The sequence below is a fragment of the Zonotrichia leucophrys genome, chromosome 4 (genome assembly GCF_028769735.1).
Source record: "Zonotrichia leucophrys gambelii isolate GWCS_2022_RI chromosome 4, RI_Zleu_2.0, whole genome shotgun sequence".
Classification (NCBI taxonomy): domain Eukaryota; kingdom Metazoa; phylum Chordata; class Aves; order Passeriformes; family Passerellidae; genus Zonotrichia; species Zonotrichia leucophrys.
Window position 1 is genome coordinate 51,513 of NC_088173.1, and position 17,927 is coordinate 69,439.

The 17,927-nt window shown below is 47.8% G+C and overlaps 1 protein-coding gene across 4 annotated transcripts in view; it reads left to right on the forward strand.

Annotated features, from left to right (window-relative positions):
• The window catches only part of SHROOM3 (shroom family member 3), a 109,264-nt gene that overhangs the window by 43,735 nt on the left and 47,602 nt on the right, over positions 1 to 17,927 (forward strand). Inside the window, exon 1 of one of the 4 annotated variants that reach the window (XM_064710148.1) lies at positions 1,265 to 1,320. The exons of the other annotated variants lie outside the window; for them this stretch is intronic. The gene's annotated coding sequence lies outside the window, so the exon portion shown is untranslated. Of the gene's footprint in view, positions 1 to 1,264; positions 1,321 to 17,927 lie in introns of those variants that run through there. 4 annotated transcript variants of the gene reach the window in all.

Consider the following 17,927-nt stretch of genomic DNA (forward strand, 5'->3'; position numbering starts at 1 on the left):
ATACTTTGGGGGCTCTTGCAGGTAATCTTGCCCTACTGCAGCCTAGATGGAGCAGCAAGGCAGAATGCTGTACCTGAAATCTTTGCTGCTGCATCTGGTGTCCCTTTTCTATATACTTGGACATCTCTGCTTCTTAAATTGTGCTTTTCCCCACCTGCCACTTCTCTTAGTGCATCTTTACACTGGTTTCTCTCTGCTCACTTTCTCTCATGTTTCTCAGCTGTTTGTAACACCTGTTGGACAGTGAATCCTTTCTGGCCGTGGCCTTGGCTCTGAACTGTGCCCCCCTCAAGTGGTTAGGATGCAATGATGTCTTTGCAGCAAAGAGGACGTCTCTGCCTCCATCCAGCCCTCCCCACCTCAAGCCCCTGTCCTGAAGGCTGCTGCCCCCTCCACCCAGGGAGCAGGAAGATGCCCAGCCCTGCATCAGGGTCTGGATCAGGCCCTTCGGGGCTGTTTTCTCACTCCCCATCAGATCACTACAAGGATGCAGGAACAGTGTCCAGGACCGAGCCTCTGGTCGGCAAACCACATTCTCCCAGGCAGTGAAACTCTGCAAGTACCGAAATCCCGTATCCCGACAGGATTTGTGGTTCTGCTGAGGAGAGGAGAGGAGAGGAGAGGAGAGGAGAGGAGAGGAGAGGAGAGGAGAGGAGAGGAGAGGAGAGGAGAGGGCGGCGCGGTGTCCCGGGGACCGGCCGCCCTCGCCGGGGCCGCGTCCCGCCGGAATGCGGGGAATGCGAATGGCATGCTTGAGTGGACAGCTTCAGAGCCGGGCGCGGGGATGGCTCTCCTGCCATCTGTTGTGAGCCCCGCGGGCCCATAGCAACAGCGGCTCAGGAATGGGGCTGCTGCTTCTTTCTTGTAAAGAAATTCTTCCCGAGCCTCTTCTCTGCTCCTGCATGCGCGCGCTCATGAATAAGCGGGAACGGGGCTGGGATTCCTGCTCCGGAGTGATGCCTGCTGAAGGAGAAAGAGCCTTGTAGAGCTCGGCTTGCGTTTGGTTTGGGGAGGCGTTTTCCTTTTTGTGCTGGGACATGAGCCCATGTGTGTAATTTATTGTTAATTGCTTTAGGGGGATAGAATATAAGTAAAAGGTAGTATAGAAAGTAATCTTACCCCTTAAGGAGTTGCAGCTGAGCCAATTATTAAAGATTAGGAGCAGGCCTGACTTTAACAGGCCACAGCTGTAGCCGATAACAAGAAGAGTGCTATAAAAGAGTGGGTTGGTTGGTAGAGAGGACCTGGAGTCAGCTGGCTGCTGCGAGGACAAGGAAGAGTCAGTGCTTGGAGGAGCTGCCTGTGAGAAACATCAAGGAGGTACCAAACTTTAGCAATGTGGAACCTTTGCAATGTAATGAAAACAAATTGCCAAAATCTAGTTCTATTCAAATCAAGTGTGAACCTGGGTTTGCCGTGAGGTCAGTAAAATCTCCAGTGGATGTACAACCACTTGATTGTCCTCAATGAAACAGAGATCACTTCTGCCTTGTTATTACAAGTACCAAGGTTATAACTGATGTAAATAGTCCCAGTGGGCTGATTTGTTGTGCCCATCATTTTCTTCTGGCCCCGGAGCTCCTCTGTCGTGGCTGAGGGGTTTTGCTGCATCGTGAAGTGGTGGGACTGGGTTCTCTGAGGTTACAGGTAGCTCAGCATCACTGCTGGTACTGAGAGATGCCAACGCGCGTGCTAGGGAAGATTTTGCCACACAAGAACTCTGTCTTCTGTTCACCAGTGTGAAGTGGCATGCCATGGGGAAGGGTTAGCGCTGAAAGAGCCTTTATTCTGTCAGCAGGGGCAGGAACAGACTGTCAGTCTGTCTGAATGGTTTTACTCCTTCCTTTCCTCTGGAAATTCCCTTCTGAAATGCAGATTTCTGTTCTCCCCATACCTTAACCTTTTTTTCCTGCTGTCAAGCAGCTGAGGCCTCATTCCTGCACATTGCTCAACCTCTCGCTGTGACTCAGCAAAGTGGATTGTGTTTAAGTGTTTTAATTCCTTTAAGATGAGGACTTGTAAGTTGCAAATTTACACGAGTGTTTCAAGAGGTTTGACGTGAGACATTCAGAAGTTAGGGGTATTTAACTCTCCCAGACAATATATTGGTTTCTTTAGTGTTCTTTTAGCATTTTATTTCTATGCCTAACAGCATGCAACAAATACCAAGATTTGCAGAGAATCCTCCATGGACAAGAGGGAATCACGGAACTGGCAGTTTTATGTCCTCTGAAAGGAGATGTCACAAAGAGGAGAGGGGAGGAAACTCAGTAGTTTTCTCCTCAGTGCTCAGGGCTGTGTTTGAAGCTGGGCACACAGCTACAGTGGCTTGATCACAGGGAGCAGGGTATAATTTCAGTGAAAGCTGATATGTACAGGGAGGAGGGATAAAACTCTCCCTATTACAGGTATTTATTATCACTTGACAGCTGTCAGTTTGCAATAGGGGATTTGCCTTCCTGTCAGCTCTCTGAGAACCAGGTATATTTGCCCAAGGTTGTGGGGAAGGGTAGAAATCCTGCTTTCAAGCACGGGTATCATTTAACCGTGATAAGAAGGCAGGTAAGCATTTCTTCTGAAAGACGACTGTGGAGAACAGGGGAGTCAAGTCTTTCTGGCCCTACCCAGATGGGAAAAAACAAGTCATTAAAATCTGATACCTACCTGCTTTTAATGAGAGAAATGTTGTTCGAAGAAATAATCTCAGTCCTATCACCACCGAACTATTTTCAGGAGCCATTAGCCTTTCACCTCCTCATATGTTTTATCTCTTACTTTTGATCTCATTCAGGGAAAACGGCAGTGCTGCTGCAACCAGAGATTTGGGCTTTAGTCAGGAGCTTACTCAGTCATAGCCATGCTCTTTGCAGCCATCCTTCCCAGTAAATGACCCCCAAAAAACCATGGGGAGTGGCGTGGGGAAAACAATTAAAATCAAGCCCTTGGTGTCTTTAGTCACATTTAGTTCTTCACTGAGCCAGTCTGGGTGTTCTTACGGGTTCTGCAGCACTTCCTGCCTCTTTAGCCTCTTCTGCCTCCCCAGCAGCTCTTGCACTGTGAGCTGCCAGCCTGACCTACAGGCACAAGGCATTGTGGTTGTGGCTGGAAAGAGCCAAGAGCAAGAGCCAGCTGTGCAGGGATGCTCTGAGCTGCACCAAGCGGTCACAAACTTGGCCTACATTTAACTGCACCTCCGTGTCAGCTTGTGTCTTTGCTGTGCTCTCTCCTTGAAAGCTGTTCTAATGTAGAATAAGGTCTTTGATCCAGGCATGGACGCTGTCGCAATCCCCCAGCAGCAAGGGAACGAAGCCGAGTTGGGTGGTTTTGGTTTTAGATAGTGGGATCAGTAAAGGAAAGCTGTAGATGACTGAGGGCTGTTAAGGTTCAGTCTCCTCCTCTCTCTCTTCAGTGTTTCTTATGCTTTTTGTTCTTTGTACCATTCAGAATAACGTTTCAAAACCAAACCAGCAATGTAGGCTTGAGTCTGCTGAGACAAGTCTGTGCCTTCTGCCTCATCCTGCCCAGGAGCCCACTTCTCCCTATGAAGTGTTGCTGCTGTTCCTACACTGCAACACACCTCCTGAATCATCAATGTTCTTCAGTATTTTCTGCCTCAGCTCCAACATGTTGCATTGGATATTCTTTTATGTCATTTTTTTTCCTTGCATCTGTTAAATTCAGACTGGGATTCATTTTAGTGCCAGCCCAGTTTTATTTCAAAAGTTATCTGTCATCAGTATGTGAAGACAGAGAGAAATAAGTGAAAGAAGAAGGTCAATGATGAATGAGATATAATACCTACACATTTATTTCTGTGCTGCTTGTCCATATTTATTCCTTCTCTTTATCTATGGACATCAAAAGCACCCAAAAAATGCCAAGAATGCCACATCCCATTGAAGTTCTCCTGACGGGACATTCAGAGCAGCCCACAGCAACAGCTGTACTGCCCATTTATCGTGAAGCAGAAAATTGTACATGGCCCGGGACAATGGCCAGCGTCACCGAGCGACACGGGGCCACGTCTCTGTCACGGTGGGAACGCTCCCTGCGCTCCCCCGGGCTGTTTGTGTGCACAAGAATCATGCTTATCATATTGCTGTAACACAGCACTTTGCATCTAATTTAAGCAATACTGGGCCTTTTGTTTGTCTCGAGAGGTCTAACCCGGGGACAAAAGCCGTGGTCCAGCCTGAAGGTTATGAGACGTTAGCAGACATTCATGTTCACACATACACGCTCCGTCAGAGGAATTTATGGCCATTACCATGTTCTCTAATGAGTACAAAATGAGACCATTACATATTCACATAATTAGTTTGACAGATTTTCATTTAAATATAAAAAGACTTCTAGTCTTCAGAGAACAAAAGGAGGGGTTTGTTTCCAGGGCAGTTTTTGACTCGGCTTTGCTGGAGCAGGAGGTTGGGAGTGACAACTGAGGGGAGACAATTTGGTGTGAATAATTCTCAGCTTTTGATTTCGTGTTGCCATTTCTTTGCTGTTTTTCCAGTTCCCCTGGAGCACCTCGAGGAGAGTTGTGTGATGAGGCCTTTCAGGTGCAGCCAGGAAAGCCCAAGTGTCGTTTTATGTTCTTAGATATTTGGGCATCAGAGAAAAAGATGTTGGTTTTTTTATTAATTTACTTAGAGTGATTTCTCTTTGGAAAGGTTAGCACCAGCTTGCTCTGTACCTTTTCCCATGCCTCTTTCACACTTCTTTTACCTGTGGTCACTTGTCCTTCAGGTTATTTATCTTTTTGTATTTCAAATGCACTGTTGGCATCACTTCAGTTGTGGTTTTCCTGAATTGGTTGGGCTATGCAGGTTCTTCAGGCATTTGTGGAGGAGCACTTGCTTAATTTCATGTCTGGGTTTTAGAGGCCACATGTTGGCCTGGTCATCTCAGCATGATGAACACTACATGTGACACTTTCCAAGCAGGAATTCTTAAAAGTCAACATGAGGTGTCCTCCAAGACCCACGCATGTACCCAGTGTATCCAAGCCCAAACTCCTTGGATTATGGTAGATTTGGATTGCTTTACGTTTGGGTGATACAACAGTATAATTGAGAAGTTCCTTTGGTTCATAGTGTGCGTCTGTGGGGCCACTCACCTTTGTGTAACCAGCCCATGTCCTTATCAGAGCTGACAAGGTTTGTTCCTACACAGAGGTTACATGCTGGGAGCCGGGACTAAGTGCACAGCTATTTTATTTACACATCCAAGTGCCTCTTGGATGATGCTGGTAAATTCCAGGACACTTGAAGTGCCCTGTGACATTTCAAAAAAGAGCTTTTGTGGGAGAAGATCTTGAGCAAAATCCACACGGGCTCGGTTGTGACACTTGCCAGCCCTCCCTTTAACTGGGAAAGCTCAGGGCCCCCTTGTCCTTTGGTTTCCTGTGAGTGTCCCCTCCCGGGATGTGCCTGCCACACACTGTGCCCAGCTGAGAGTAGGGAAAACTTCATTCACAGTTAACATGTAACCACACTTTGGAAACAGAGCTGTGAACTCATAGAGAGCACAAAGCATTTTGGCACTGGCAGATGCTAAATCCTCAGAAGGGCCTTATGTTCATCACCTGAGAAACCCCCCTGCCTTGTTCTTCTGACACATTGCTAGGTAAAAAGTGACCGAGTGCAAATATAGTACATTTGTGGTTTTTTCAGGATCCAAGCACTTTTATTCTGTGTTTTTTAGCTCTGTTTTCCTTAGTCTGGCATAGACTTTTAGAATGACAGCATGAGGAGGAGTTTGAGCTTAATGATGAATTAGTGCTATTGGAATTTGAACTGCTCTTGTTTTTCAAGTAATTCTTATCAGAGAGGCCTTGTTTCTGGAAGGGAAGCAGCGGCAGCTCCGTTCAGTAAAGCTGACAAAGCAGGAAATGATCGCCAGCCCTTCACAAAATCCTAACTGAACATTTACTTAGAGCCACAGTGGGAGAGACCCAGACCCATAAATCAACCTATTAAACCTTCAGACATGAGTTTTTGGAACCTCCCAGGCATTTCTTTTTCCTGCTGCTCTTAAGAAGTCTTTTAAAGGCACGAGCTTCGTGATGTCATTAAGGATATGAGCAAGTGCTGTTGTTCCAGGCCTGGAATCAAGGCAGTGGGTGACCTTATCCCTCCAGGAGCAAATCCCAGTGGCTTCAGCCCTGGCTATTTATTAGACATAAGCACAAGCTGACACGGGGTGCCAGTTTATCAGGCAGGAGAGGTGGTTGTTTCTGTGTAGAAGGGCTAGAACCCCCTGGACTGTTTTAAGAAGGTCTGTGCTGCCTTTTATGGCAGGGTGTGAAGGTTTAACCTAGCCTGGGTGGCTGAGGGGATGCATCTATCCTGATCCATCTATCCAGAGCCAAGCTATCATCTCGTCACAGTCCAGTTCTGCACTGTGGAGGACAAGAGGCTTTTTGGTGTGCCTGAAATGGAGCCCTTCACTAAGCCCTGTGTTCAGTGTGACTACGTGGGAACACCTCGTGCTCTGCAGAGACACAGCAGCCCTTCAGGGCAATGTTTAGGGGCAAAGAAAAACACAAACTCTCAGCCCTCAACATTTAAATTTGGGGGTAAGGCAGCTAGTATTATTCCTCACTGTTTAATCCCTGTGGAAGATTAAGGAAAGGATAATTAATATCTGCTGTTAAAAAAAACAGCAGTATACTTCTTTCCTCATAGACAGCATTAAACTAAAGGCCTGTAGTTACATGTGTAAAGCCTGATTAGTAGGTGTGCAACTATTAGAGGGCCAGGATGCCTGGGTATCATTTCTGCCTGTGCCACATACTCACTGTGGGATGGGAGGCAAGGTGTTTACTGCTGCGTATTTCCATTTCTCTGTGCAGGCAGTACGTGTGACAGCCCTTCCTCAGGTGAGGGATGTTGTGAGGCTTGATTGCCATGTGTGGTGCACTTGGCAAAATACCCTGCACCACTGAAGGTATGAAAAGGCAATTAAAAGAAAAATACAAGGTCTTTCTCTCTAATTTTCAGAGGAATGTCTTTGTACTGGTTGCTGTAACCGCAGCCCGAATTTTCCTGCTAAGTAGATGGTGAGAACTGCTTCTTAGAAAAGAAAATATTGCCTTCCTCAGCTGCAGCCACCCAAGAATGAGCCTTTGGTAGCTAAAAAGGGGAACAGATTCTTCATCATTCTCCCTCCCATCCAAGGCTTGGAAGATGGGGCTCTGCTCACAGGCCCAGAGTATTTCTGCATCTTCCTGCTTCACCTCTGCCTCAGTGACTGAGTGCTTATTCTCTCTCTGGCATGGGGCTGCCACCATGAGTACTACCAATGTAATTCCTGTGCCTCTGAAAGTGCAGATAATAGAGAGCCCAGGTGCCTGTAGCTGTCCCTAAGTGTGAGAATATATAGGACACTGGTCTGCTCCTGTCATCCCAGTAAGCGCTTGGCTGAAAGTTTTGCTGCTTCACTTGAGCTCTCTGCTGGAAATCACTTTTAATTCCAGCACTTTGCTGTCCCTGAGGATTCTGCAGTGCTTCTGAGTGCAGTGTTCACAGGGTTCCTCAGGAATAAAGAACACATGACAAAGAACCATAAAGGAGATGCCATAAAGCAATTCTGCTGCAAAGGAGAGCCCAGAGAAAGTCAGCGTTGTGTCGTGCTTTATATCTTTGCAGTTGAAGATAAATCACAAGCCAAGGGGCTGGAAGTTCCTGGTGTGGGAATGGGTGTGGGTGGGCGTGGGCACATGAATGGCTTCAGAGTGAGCCAAAAGGGAGCTGTGCTGAGACAAAATCAGTGAGGAACAATGTGGAGTTGGATTTTGCTCTGCAAACTGCCCATTTGTCTCTTGGGGTATTTTGTTAATTATATAATTTACATAACAAGGCCAGCAAGTCCCAAAAGGCAAGTTGCAGCTCAGACATGTCTGTTGATGGAAGTAGGGCAGCAAGAGCCTCTTCTCCTCCCCGTGCTGTTTGGGAGGGCAGCAGGGAGTGCTGACTGACCCTGTGAGTGGTGGTGCAGCTTGAAGAGAGCTGAACAGCCAGAGCCTGGGCATCAGGAAGAATTTCTTCACTGAAAGGATTGTCAAGCATTGAAATGGGCCACCTGGGGAAGTGATGGAGTCACTATCCCTGAAGTGTTAAAGAAACAACTGGACGTGACACCCAGTGCTATGGGTTAGTTGACAAGGGCAGGGTTGGACTTGAGGATCTTGGAGGTCTTTTCCAGCCTAAATGATTCCATGATGACATTGCTACACAGCACATCCAGCCTGTGACGTGTGTGGGGCATCGGGAAACCTTTCCAAGAGCTTTTGCCTCGCTGACAAGATCAAGCACTAGAGGAAAAGAAAGGAGAAACAAAGGGATGGACTGGGAAATGCTGCAGAGTCCCAACAGGAGAAGTGGCTGATCAAATGTCCCCATAAAATGTTTCCATGGCTAAGGGCTCTCCTCCTGCAGGACTGCATGGACACCCCCTCCTCATGGCTGCAGTGGGACTAAGCAGGCAGTGAGGACTGCTTGTGTGAGTAGTGCTTGCAGGCCTGAGCTGCCTGCCCAGTGCTGCCCACACTCCAGCACTGATCGGGGCCATGAGCAGAGCACTGTTTTCCAGGGCCCTGGACCTTTTTGCAGCAAACAAAATGTTAATTTGAGCTGTGTCTTATGACCTTGTGACCCACAACATGCTCTGGGGTGAAAGGTGCTTTGTTCCTTGTCCCAGTTTTGTCAGAGCCTCTGAGGGATGGGCAGTCTGATAATGGACACTGGTCCAGCAGTGTCAGCTGTACTTGGCGCTAATGACCAGTCCCCAGTTTCAGTTTTAGCAGGTGGCAGGCTGGAGCAGCTCCTTTGCAATGTCCTAAATCTATTTTTACAAATGGCTTGGTCAACTTCATGAGCTAGTTCCTGTCCAGAGGGTGCTTTGGATCAGGTCTAGTCCTGCAGTGCTGGAGTGAGGGGATTGAGACCAAACATTTCACCAGTAAGTGATCAATGCCTGGCAGAGAGGTGTGCTGGATGTCGGAATCAGGACTCTGGCTCAGAATTATTGCTCATTGTTATCTACATGGTTGTATCTCATACAAACAGGTGGGTTACAAACCAGCAGTGCTTGCTGCCATAAAAGCAGAGCAAAATCCAAGGCAGGCCCTCAGGCATCAGGAATCTCCAGGTATGGCATCAGGCAGGCAGTCAGTCGGCATCAGCCCAGAGGGCATCACAGGAACCTTCAGGGATGATTCAGCAAGTCACTGCTTACTGCTGACAGGGTGTATTGCCTCTGAACATTTATTTTAATAGTGACGTTCCGTGTGAAGCCGCTTCTGAAAACTGACATTTTGCAAAGCGTGCTGGTGGCTGACAAACACCAGTAGCTCCAGTTCTGTGCTGGCCAGAGGTGGTGTCACTTCCTCTGCAGTAGCCAGACATGGGAGATCCCACTGCACTCCCAGCTCTGTCCCTCAGCTCCAGGCTGGCACCAGAGCTTCACCTTTGCCTAAAGAAAAGGCCTAAGAGCTGAGCATTGTGTTTTCATAGTTAAGGTGTATGTAAAAGGGTCTTGCTTTAATTTCAAAGTTATTAACATATTTTCTGTCACAGAGCTTAACAGACAGACATCATTCATCTGACTCACCCCTGTGTGTGTGGGGGAGGTGAATGAGAGTTTGTGACAAATGGCTTTTTAAAAGAATGAACAAGGGTTCCTAGTTACCATAAGCTGCCTAAGAATTCTGAAGGATCTTATCTTTTTAATGGAAATGACTCTGGGTTAAATCTGCCAGCTTGGAGTTCATGTTGTCACATTTCAGGTTCTTTACCAACCTTTGCTCTTAGGGGCTAGCATTCCAAGCTGGATTCACTACAGATCAGATTTGCTTGTTGAGAAGATTTTTATTTTTCGGTGTCACTGCCATTCCAGCTTCCCTCCAGGGAAATGAAGAGTGTGGTGTAATAGCTGCTGCTGGGATTGCTTGCTGTGGGTCACAGTCCATGCTGAAGGCAGGTAGTATGTGGTGATGCTTACGTAAGGCAGGAATGAGCAAAGTTTACAACAGTTTTCCGGGAGAGGAGTACACTGGTTGCCTTTAGGAAGATTTCACTGTGATGATGCACAGCTGTACTGATCTTCCCGGTTCCTGAGCTCTGCCTCTGGTTCTTCTCCTTAGGCAGATACCCAACATTTTGCTAGTTCCTTCTTCTAGACTAAGAGAGAGGAATGGGATAGAGACTGGAAAGAAGATCCCTGGGATCTGTCCCCATGTTACACCCCAGCATTTAAAAAAATCCAAACAACAAAATGCCTTGATTTGACTGCTAGCCTGTATGTTTTAAGGCTGGGCCAAGCAGGATTCCTGATCAACGTCTGATCTCTGGCAGTACTGATTGCCTGCCTTTGTCACCTGACACGGGCACAGGACAGGAGGGTGCTGGGGACATCTTTTCCCTCAAAGAAGGGGCAGTATTTGTTCCCGAGGTCAAGGGACCGGCTTGCCTCTGCCAGATTGGAAGCACAACCTTTCCAACCAGTTTGTCAGCTCAATTGTTTAGCAGCCTGCTTTGTTTATGCTATAAAACCTGGCTCTTGTGTTCAATGTGGAGTGCCAGAGGGCACAGGAACAACAGAGTGAGCTGCTTTAAATCCTGTGCTTAAACTCCATCAGGCCTTAGAAATGTAAAGAGAAGGTTTCTCTCTAACTGATAGATTTATTTATTCCCAGCCACATTCCTGTGACCCCAGAGGGAACAGTCTGAGCTAATGGGGTGGAATACAGCTCCTGGGATGTGGCTGGAGTAGCCAGAGCTCCAGAGCCAAGACCCAAACACATCCTGCACCACTGGGGATTAAAGTCAGGCTGTCAGCAGGGCTTTAACTCCCTGCAGATCTTTCACCTGACATTGTCTTTAAACCCTTTTGGGCTCTGACAGAAACAAAGGTGAATTAGAGGAGATTTTCCTTGAAACCTGAGCTCCAGAGTTTTGAAGTTTTGTCAATGCTCACCGTGCAGCATCCTGCGGTGTGTCCCCAGCAGTTCAGTGAGCTGCTCCAGGCCTGGAGGTCAGGAGGTTTCCTTTACTTGCGAGTACTGATGTAGCCAAAGGCAAGCCAAAAATTCATGATTTAGGCTCCAGTGTAGCTCTGAACTGTCCCAAAGTCTGGCAATCGCTGCCCTCGTGGTTTCACTGCCTTTATCTCTTACTGGGGGTATTTGCTGGGCTGCTCAAGCTAAAGGGCTCGTAGAACATGAGTCACCAAAACAAGTGGCTCCCAAATTACCCAGTGCCAAATATTCTGGTTTGATCCAGCAAAGCTTTTCAGGTCATGATCAGCTTTAAGAGTGTGAGCAGTTGCACTGAAATGCTCTGGATTACCCCTGTGCTGGTGTGGGGACAGTGGGCACAGCCTTGCAGGATCAAGCCTGTGGATAGAGGGGCCTGAGGCCATGTGCTGGAGGAAGGGAGAAGGTCACTGCCAGCAGTCCTGTCACAGAGTAGCACCCTGGAATTTAGGGCAAAAGCACATTGGGCTTTTTTTGTTTAATGCCAATCTGCCCGAAGTCCTCAAACTGTGTAAGCCAAGATCAACAACGGAGGCTAAAACCTCTTAACACCGGTTCCTCTTCTTTGCTGACAGCGATGTCAGGCACAAAATCAAATTCTTTCTGGGTGTCAGGTAAGTCAAAGACTGCAGAGTGCCCCAGAAGGGGATTCTTGGGGATTTATGTTCCATCAGCAAGACAAATGATAATTAAAGCCTGAATATTTCTGCTAAGCTGGGAAACAAAAAAGAACCGTCTTAATTCCTTAAATTCCTCATGCCAGGCTGTAAAATATATTCCATTCATGCCTGTGTCTTGCTGCTTGTTCTCTCTGTGTGTCTTTCTTTAGCACTCAGCCACCTGTTTGTAAGGGGTGTCCATCCTGCAGGTTCTCAGGGCGCTTTGCTCCCCGCTCTGCCTGCCCTTGGACGTGCTGCTGTGACACTGAGGCCTCCTTGTCTGCGGGAGACAGTCCATCAGAGCTCCCCAGCCTGCCCCGCTCCCATAACTTCATTCTTGGAAAGTTTCTGAGTTTCCCGGGTGATAAAACACGAGCAACATTTGCTCTGACCCGAATCATTTCTGAAGGCATTGAGCCCTGTTTTGTTATGAAGGTTAGTCAGGGTGGGTGGTGGGGCATGAGAATTCCCAGTGATGGCAATTCCTGACAAGTGTCAGGAAGTCGCTGCCTGCACCTTTCACGCTGCAGGATTGTTTTGATTAGTTTTTTAGTCTATGCTGAAAAGTACATGTGACAAGCTGAGGGTGAGAGACGCCAGCAGAACAAATTGGCACGTTACAAGATGGTCTGCCATGGCTTGGCCCCAGCTCTCACCAAAAGGGGGGAAAAAAAAGGGGAAAGGAAAAAAAATTCAAGCCCCAGCTCTGTATATACAGCAGCTATCAAACTGTCACAGATCACCAGTGCTACAGCTGGGGTTAAAATAATATAATAGCAGAGTGTTTGCTGGTCTTGTAAAAACCTCCTGGTATTCACTGGAGACCAAACTCATGAATCAAGAGGACAGTGTTTAAAACTGTTAAAAAAACTATCAAATGACAAAAAGCCCCACACAGTAAATAGCTCTGGAATGTTGTGGGTTGACTGTGGGTTTTTTTTTCTTTGCTCTGCATTATTTATCCCCTTAAAATTAATACCGTCTGCATGATGGGTGGCTTGGGGCTTAGAGAGACTTACAGAGCAAGTTCACTACCAGTTCTCAATTACTGTGGAGTCTGATTCTGTTCTCATTTACTCTAGAGTACACGGGAAATGGTTGTGTTCCCCTTGATAGACTATATGCAGGGCATAATAAAACCTTGAGAGTCTGGCCTTTGCAAAGAGACAGCTAGGCCACACCAAATACTCTCAGTCAATTGATTTAGTTTTTACTGCATTTCTGGTGGGGATGACATGCTGCATCTCTGCTCCCAGCTCAGCTCACAAGACCATCATCACTTCTGTCAGAAATGAAAAAGCTTCAGGTTTGAACTTTGGAAATAATCAGTAACGTGTCCGAGCTGTAATAAAAAAGCCCAACACCGTTTCCGTCCTGAGGGTTGTTGCCTGGCCGAACCTGGTAACTGAGCAACCTGCACAGGACACTGTGGTGTCAGTTCCCAGATCCACGGCAGAGGCTGGGTGGCACTGGCTTTCCTCCTGAAGGTAATAATCATTTTCTGCTCAAAACAAAGAGTTAACTTTTTAGCTTGAAATTTCATTTCCTCTTAGGAGCATGAAAGATTAGGAACAGGATGATTTAGCAGTCAGACACCCATCATACACACTGACTTGGCCTTTCCTGAAGCTTCCCAGCACATTGGCAGCTCCTGCCAGCGTGGCTGAAGGTCATTCTGCAGCATCTGTGCCATGAGGAAACAGGAAGGTCATAGCTAATACTGTGCCAAATTAACAGACAGGGTTTTAATTCAACACCAGTTATGGATGAACACTTGCATAAGGAATCCTGGGCGTGCTGTAAGCAAGGCCCCTGGGCATGTACTTCAGGCTAACCTAAGTATAAGTGCTTCCTTGTGTTGTGTCTTGGAAGTGATGAATGCTGAGGTGCTTTCATGTCCTCTTTCCAGAAATCATATTGCCTTCAAAGAAGGGGAATTTCACTGTGCTGCTGGTGGAAGGAGGTGGAATGTTAGATGGGAACCATCGTGCCCTTTCAGTTTTTCATCTGAGTAAACTACTTTGCATGTAGGCTGACTGAGAGAAATGTTGTACTATGAGGTTGTTAATTTCTCTTTAGCAATATTGAGACACTATCCAGCAAAGCATCTTGTGAAGTATTGCCAAGGCCCCGGTTGGCATCCATGGGATCTTTCATCCAGGCTGTAGCTGCTTTCAGCATTAGCAGCTCTGGAGATGTATCTGGGGAGGAGGGAAAAGCCATAGCAGGCTAATTTGAGAGAGCAGCTGGCTACCTGGCAGTCTAGGGACCAGGTGTAATTAAAAACATTCCTGTCTCCAGCACAAGGCTTATAGATCTGTCCTGGCTGTCTGTAATTAGAGATGTGGAGTGAATATGTTGCTTTGAGAGTGGGATTATTTACACTTTCCTTATTTCTGGTCCTCCTGTTTTATGGTGACACCTTCTCTGGGACATGCAGGGGAGTTGGACTCCCAGAGGGAGCAGGCTGGAGATCAAAGAGGGAGCACTGCCCTGCTGGATGTGTGCTCTGTAAAGAAAGCATGCTGGATTTCAGCACATGGTTAACGAAGCTGCAGGTGCCCTGATCTCCTGTTACTGATGCAGTGAGGAGATACAGCCTGCTTGCATGGGGATGGGAAGATAATCACACATTTAGCAGACACACACTGTACCAGGGCACTGGAGCTGAGCCTGTGATGTGCCTTCATTTTGCTTAACCCTGTTTCCCATCCCAACCCTGAGTCACAAGCTTTTCATCAAAAGCGATCCTTATCTTTTTTCCTGCTTTTCCAAAAGTGTGTGAATGGCCAAGAAGGACTCTTTGAAGTCAGTGGGGGCTGCAAACTGCTCTGTGCTTTGGAAACTCAGACCGTGAATTTAGACACCTGCTTTTTAAAGATCTTTATCTATAAATTCATCAGTGCTTCAGCTTCACTGTCCATATGACAGGTCAAGTAATTTCTGCTTCCTCCAGGATCAGAAATGCCCTTATTTAACTTAATGTGGATGGGCACAAGGTATGCCTAACCGGGGCATTATACTTCAGAATATAATAAGGTAGGAAATCCTTTTAATCAATATTTTAATGTACTGTCTATGAGACATTTAGCGGTTAATTTGATTGCATGGCACCAAATATGCACAGGAAAGTTATCATGTGTGATTCTGTTAGGTGACCTTTTCTCTAAGGATTCTCTTGTCTGCCTTTCTCCATGTTTCTTTGTGGTTTCTCTTATTTCTTCTGGCGTTTCCTTACTAATTTCAGGCTACTGCTCCTTTTTCATCCCTTTCCCCCCGGGGCAGAGGAGAAGCAGCAGCAGAGGAGGAGCAGAGGGATACATGTGAGAGCAGCTTTTCCCCAGTCAGCCGTGCAGTATCACTCCACCAGGAAGCACAGGGCTTTCCCAGGGCTGGTTCTCATTGCTGGAGGAGGAAAGGCAGTGTCTGAGCCAGGAGAGATCAGGCTGTTTCCCAACCACAGTCCTGATGCAAGGGCTGGGCTGAGAGCATCCCTAGGTGTGGTTGTGAAACTGGCAATAAAATCTGTTCCTGAGCTCTCTTCATGGGTGTTGGGGATCACACAGGGAGCTGATGGAAACTAGGAGGGAAGGGACAACCGCTGCCATTGCCTTGGCTTCCTTTTGTTATCTTTTCCCAAGGAGCTGTGTCTCCACTGTGCCACTGGAATGGGAGCTTGTACAGTTCTAAGATAATTTCAGGTTGTGGAAAAAAGCGTCAGATGAGGCTGAGCTAAGCCATCAATCCTTTGGGCAAGCTGGTGTGTTTGAGCTGGGACAACTCAGGGTCACTAAAACACAGCGTCCTGCCTTAGCTTCAGAGCCACGGCAGGGCCTTTCTGGGGGGTGACAAGAAGGCCCCGTCTCCCTGCCGCATCCCTTCTGCTGTTGGTGCCCTGCTTTAGTCGCCTGGCTCTGCTGTGCTCCTGTCTCATCGGCTGGGTGCCTGCAGCGAGGGCAATTACTCCAGAGCCGCGGCTGGCTGGCTGCTGCCCTGTCATTACTGCGGCCGCCTGTTAAAAGGCTGAGCGGGGCTGGCTGCGCCCTGCGTGCCCCTGGCCTGGCTCCCCTGCGCCGCCTCGCCGAGCCCGGCCCAGGCCGCAGCTGAGGCTGCCGCGGGCCCGCTGCCCATGCAGGGCCACCTGCTCGCCCTCAGGAAGGTTCTGGCCCTCTGGAGTGCATCCCACCGGTGGGTACCCGGCTCCGCGGGGCACCGGGGCGCGGGGAAGCTTCAGCTCCCTTCGGCGGCAGGGCAGAGCAAGGCGCTGCTGCTTGGTTTGTCCGCCTGCTTTGTGAGGGATGGGACGCTCGGAGACTCGGTGAGCTGGGAGGCCGCGCTTTGCTGTCACCTCTCGTTCCCTCTGGTGTCGTTTGCTTGTTCTTTTAGACGTGAATGGTGAGCGCAGCTGGATCTGTAGTGCTGACACCACCAGCCGGGCACAGGAGGTGGCATTCAGCTGCAGTGCCAGCCTGTCCCAGCCTGGCATGCTGCTGTAAGGGGGCTGCTCTGCTGGCTGCTTCGTGTCGTGCTCTGTGTGTGCTCCACGTTGCGAGAATGTGTCTTTCTGATGGTTAGATGATGACAAGCTGATCAGAACAGCATTGTGTCACCTGGGACGTTAATCACAGGTGGCACTTGTCACTCAGACGAGTCCTGCCTTTGTGTGCTTGGTCACCGTCCCTATCAAGTGCATGGTATTTGCTCCTTTTCTGCTGGTGTGTTTGTCCAGGGGTGGGGGTGAGATTCAGGAGTTAGTTGAAGTACAAAAGACTGCAGAGAGATCTGTTTTCTGAACCTAACTCTGAGTTGTCAATCCTTTTGATCCAATTATAGAAAACAACTTCTTTGCCTTTGCATGGGTGCATAATTAACTGTGGTGGCACTGAGGATTTTCACCCACCAGGAGTGGCTGCCTAATGATACCAGGTGTGCAGCAACCTTGTTTTATAGCAACAGAGCATCTTATAATTTAATCTTGACCTTATGAAATTACAGGACACGTTCATTTTCTGCCAGGGCACTGTGCCTGCCAGTGGCACCATCCTTAGTGCAAATTGCTCTGGGGTTTGGAGGGGGTTGGCCTCTCTCCTTTAGAGCAGATTGAGGGCATGGGCTTGTTTTCAGCCATTAAATTATGCCTCTTTCAGAGCTCTGTTGTCACACAGTCTTGAATTACTGTGCAATTCCTGATAGCATCACTGTTCATGTGATTACTTTCCTTGCAGACTAAATATCTGGGAATGAAGCTATAGCTGGCTTGGTTTTTCAAAAGTATTTCCCATCCATGACAATCCCAAGGAAATTATCGTGAGCTTTAGTTTAGATATGCTTATATTGAGACATTTTTATTGAGATATCTAAGATGTTAGTTTTTACCTGTTTTACCCAGCTCTGGGTTATGTCATTCTGTACCACTTGGAGAGTCAAGTGTTTTTCTTTTGCTGTTGGCTCGATAAGCATTAAGTGCAAATTCCTCAACTTGGCCTGTTCCAATGTAAATAAATCAGAACTTGTTTTAGTGATGGAAGTTAACAAGAGTTTAATTGACGTCAGCACAGGGTGAACAACATCATGGTATCACAGCATCAGAGTTAGGATGTGGAGTGGCTCCCTGGGCTTTTCCCTCTGCCACAGCTGCTGGGAAATGGCCAGTTCCAAAAGCGCCATTGCAAAACTTCTGGAAAACATGGATGGAACTGCTGCATGGAGGCAGTCAGAAAGGTTTTTGAGCCTTTATTCCTACAGGGGAAGCAAAACTGAATCCAGCTGTACAAGGGAGTCGAGGCACCTAAACATTTGTTCGGCAGGCTTTGAAAGTTCAGAAAGCAAAGGTTAGTGTAAGTGTGCCTTCACACGCGTGGTGGGTGCAGCTGTCACTGCAGGAAGGCGTTGGTGAGGTGTCCCTTTGAGGACTAATGACAGAGCCATGGCTGTGAGGAGCAGCCCATGTCCTCAGAGCAGCACAAACAGTGCCTACAGCCGTGCCTGCCACAGGCTCCTTCCTGCCTGGTGCAATTAGGCAGCTCACAGGCTGCTGGGGCCGAGGAGAGGCTTCAACGAGCTCAGCCTGTTCTGAGACAGGGCTCAGAGATCCTCCTGAGGGATCTCATGAGATAACAGCTGAATTACTTCCATCAGCACCTTGACAATGTCTCAGGCTTAGTTCCTCACTTGGTGGGAGCGGTGTGGTCCAGTGGTTCTGTTCCAGTGCTAAACAATTGGCATTTGAGGTT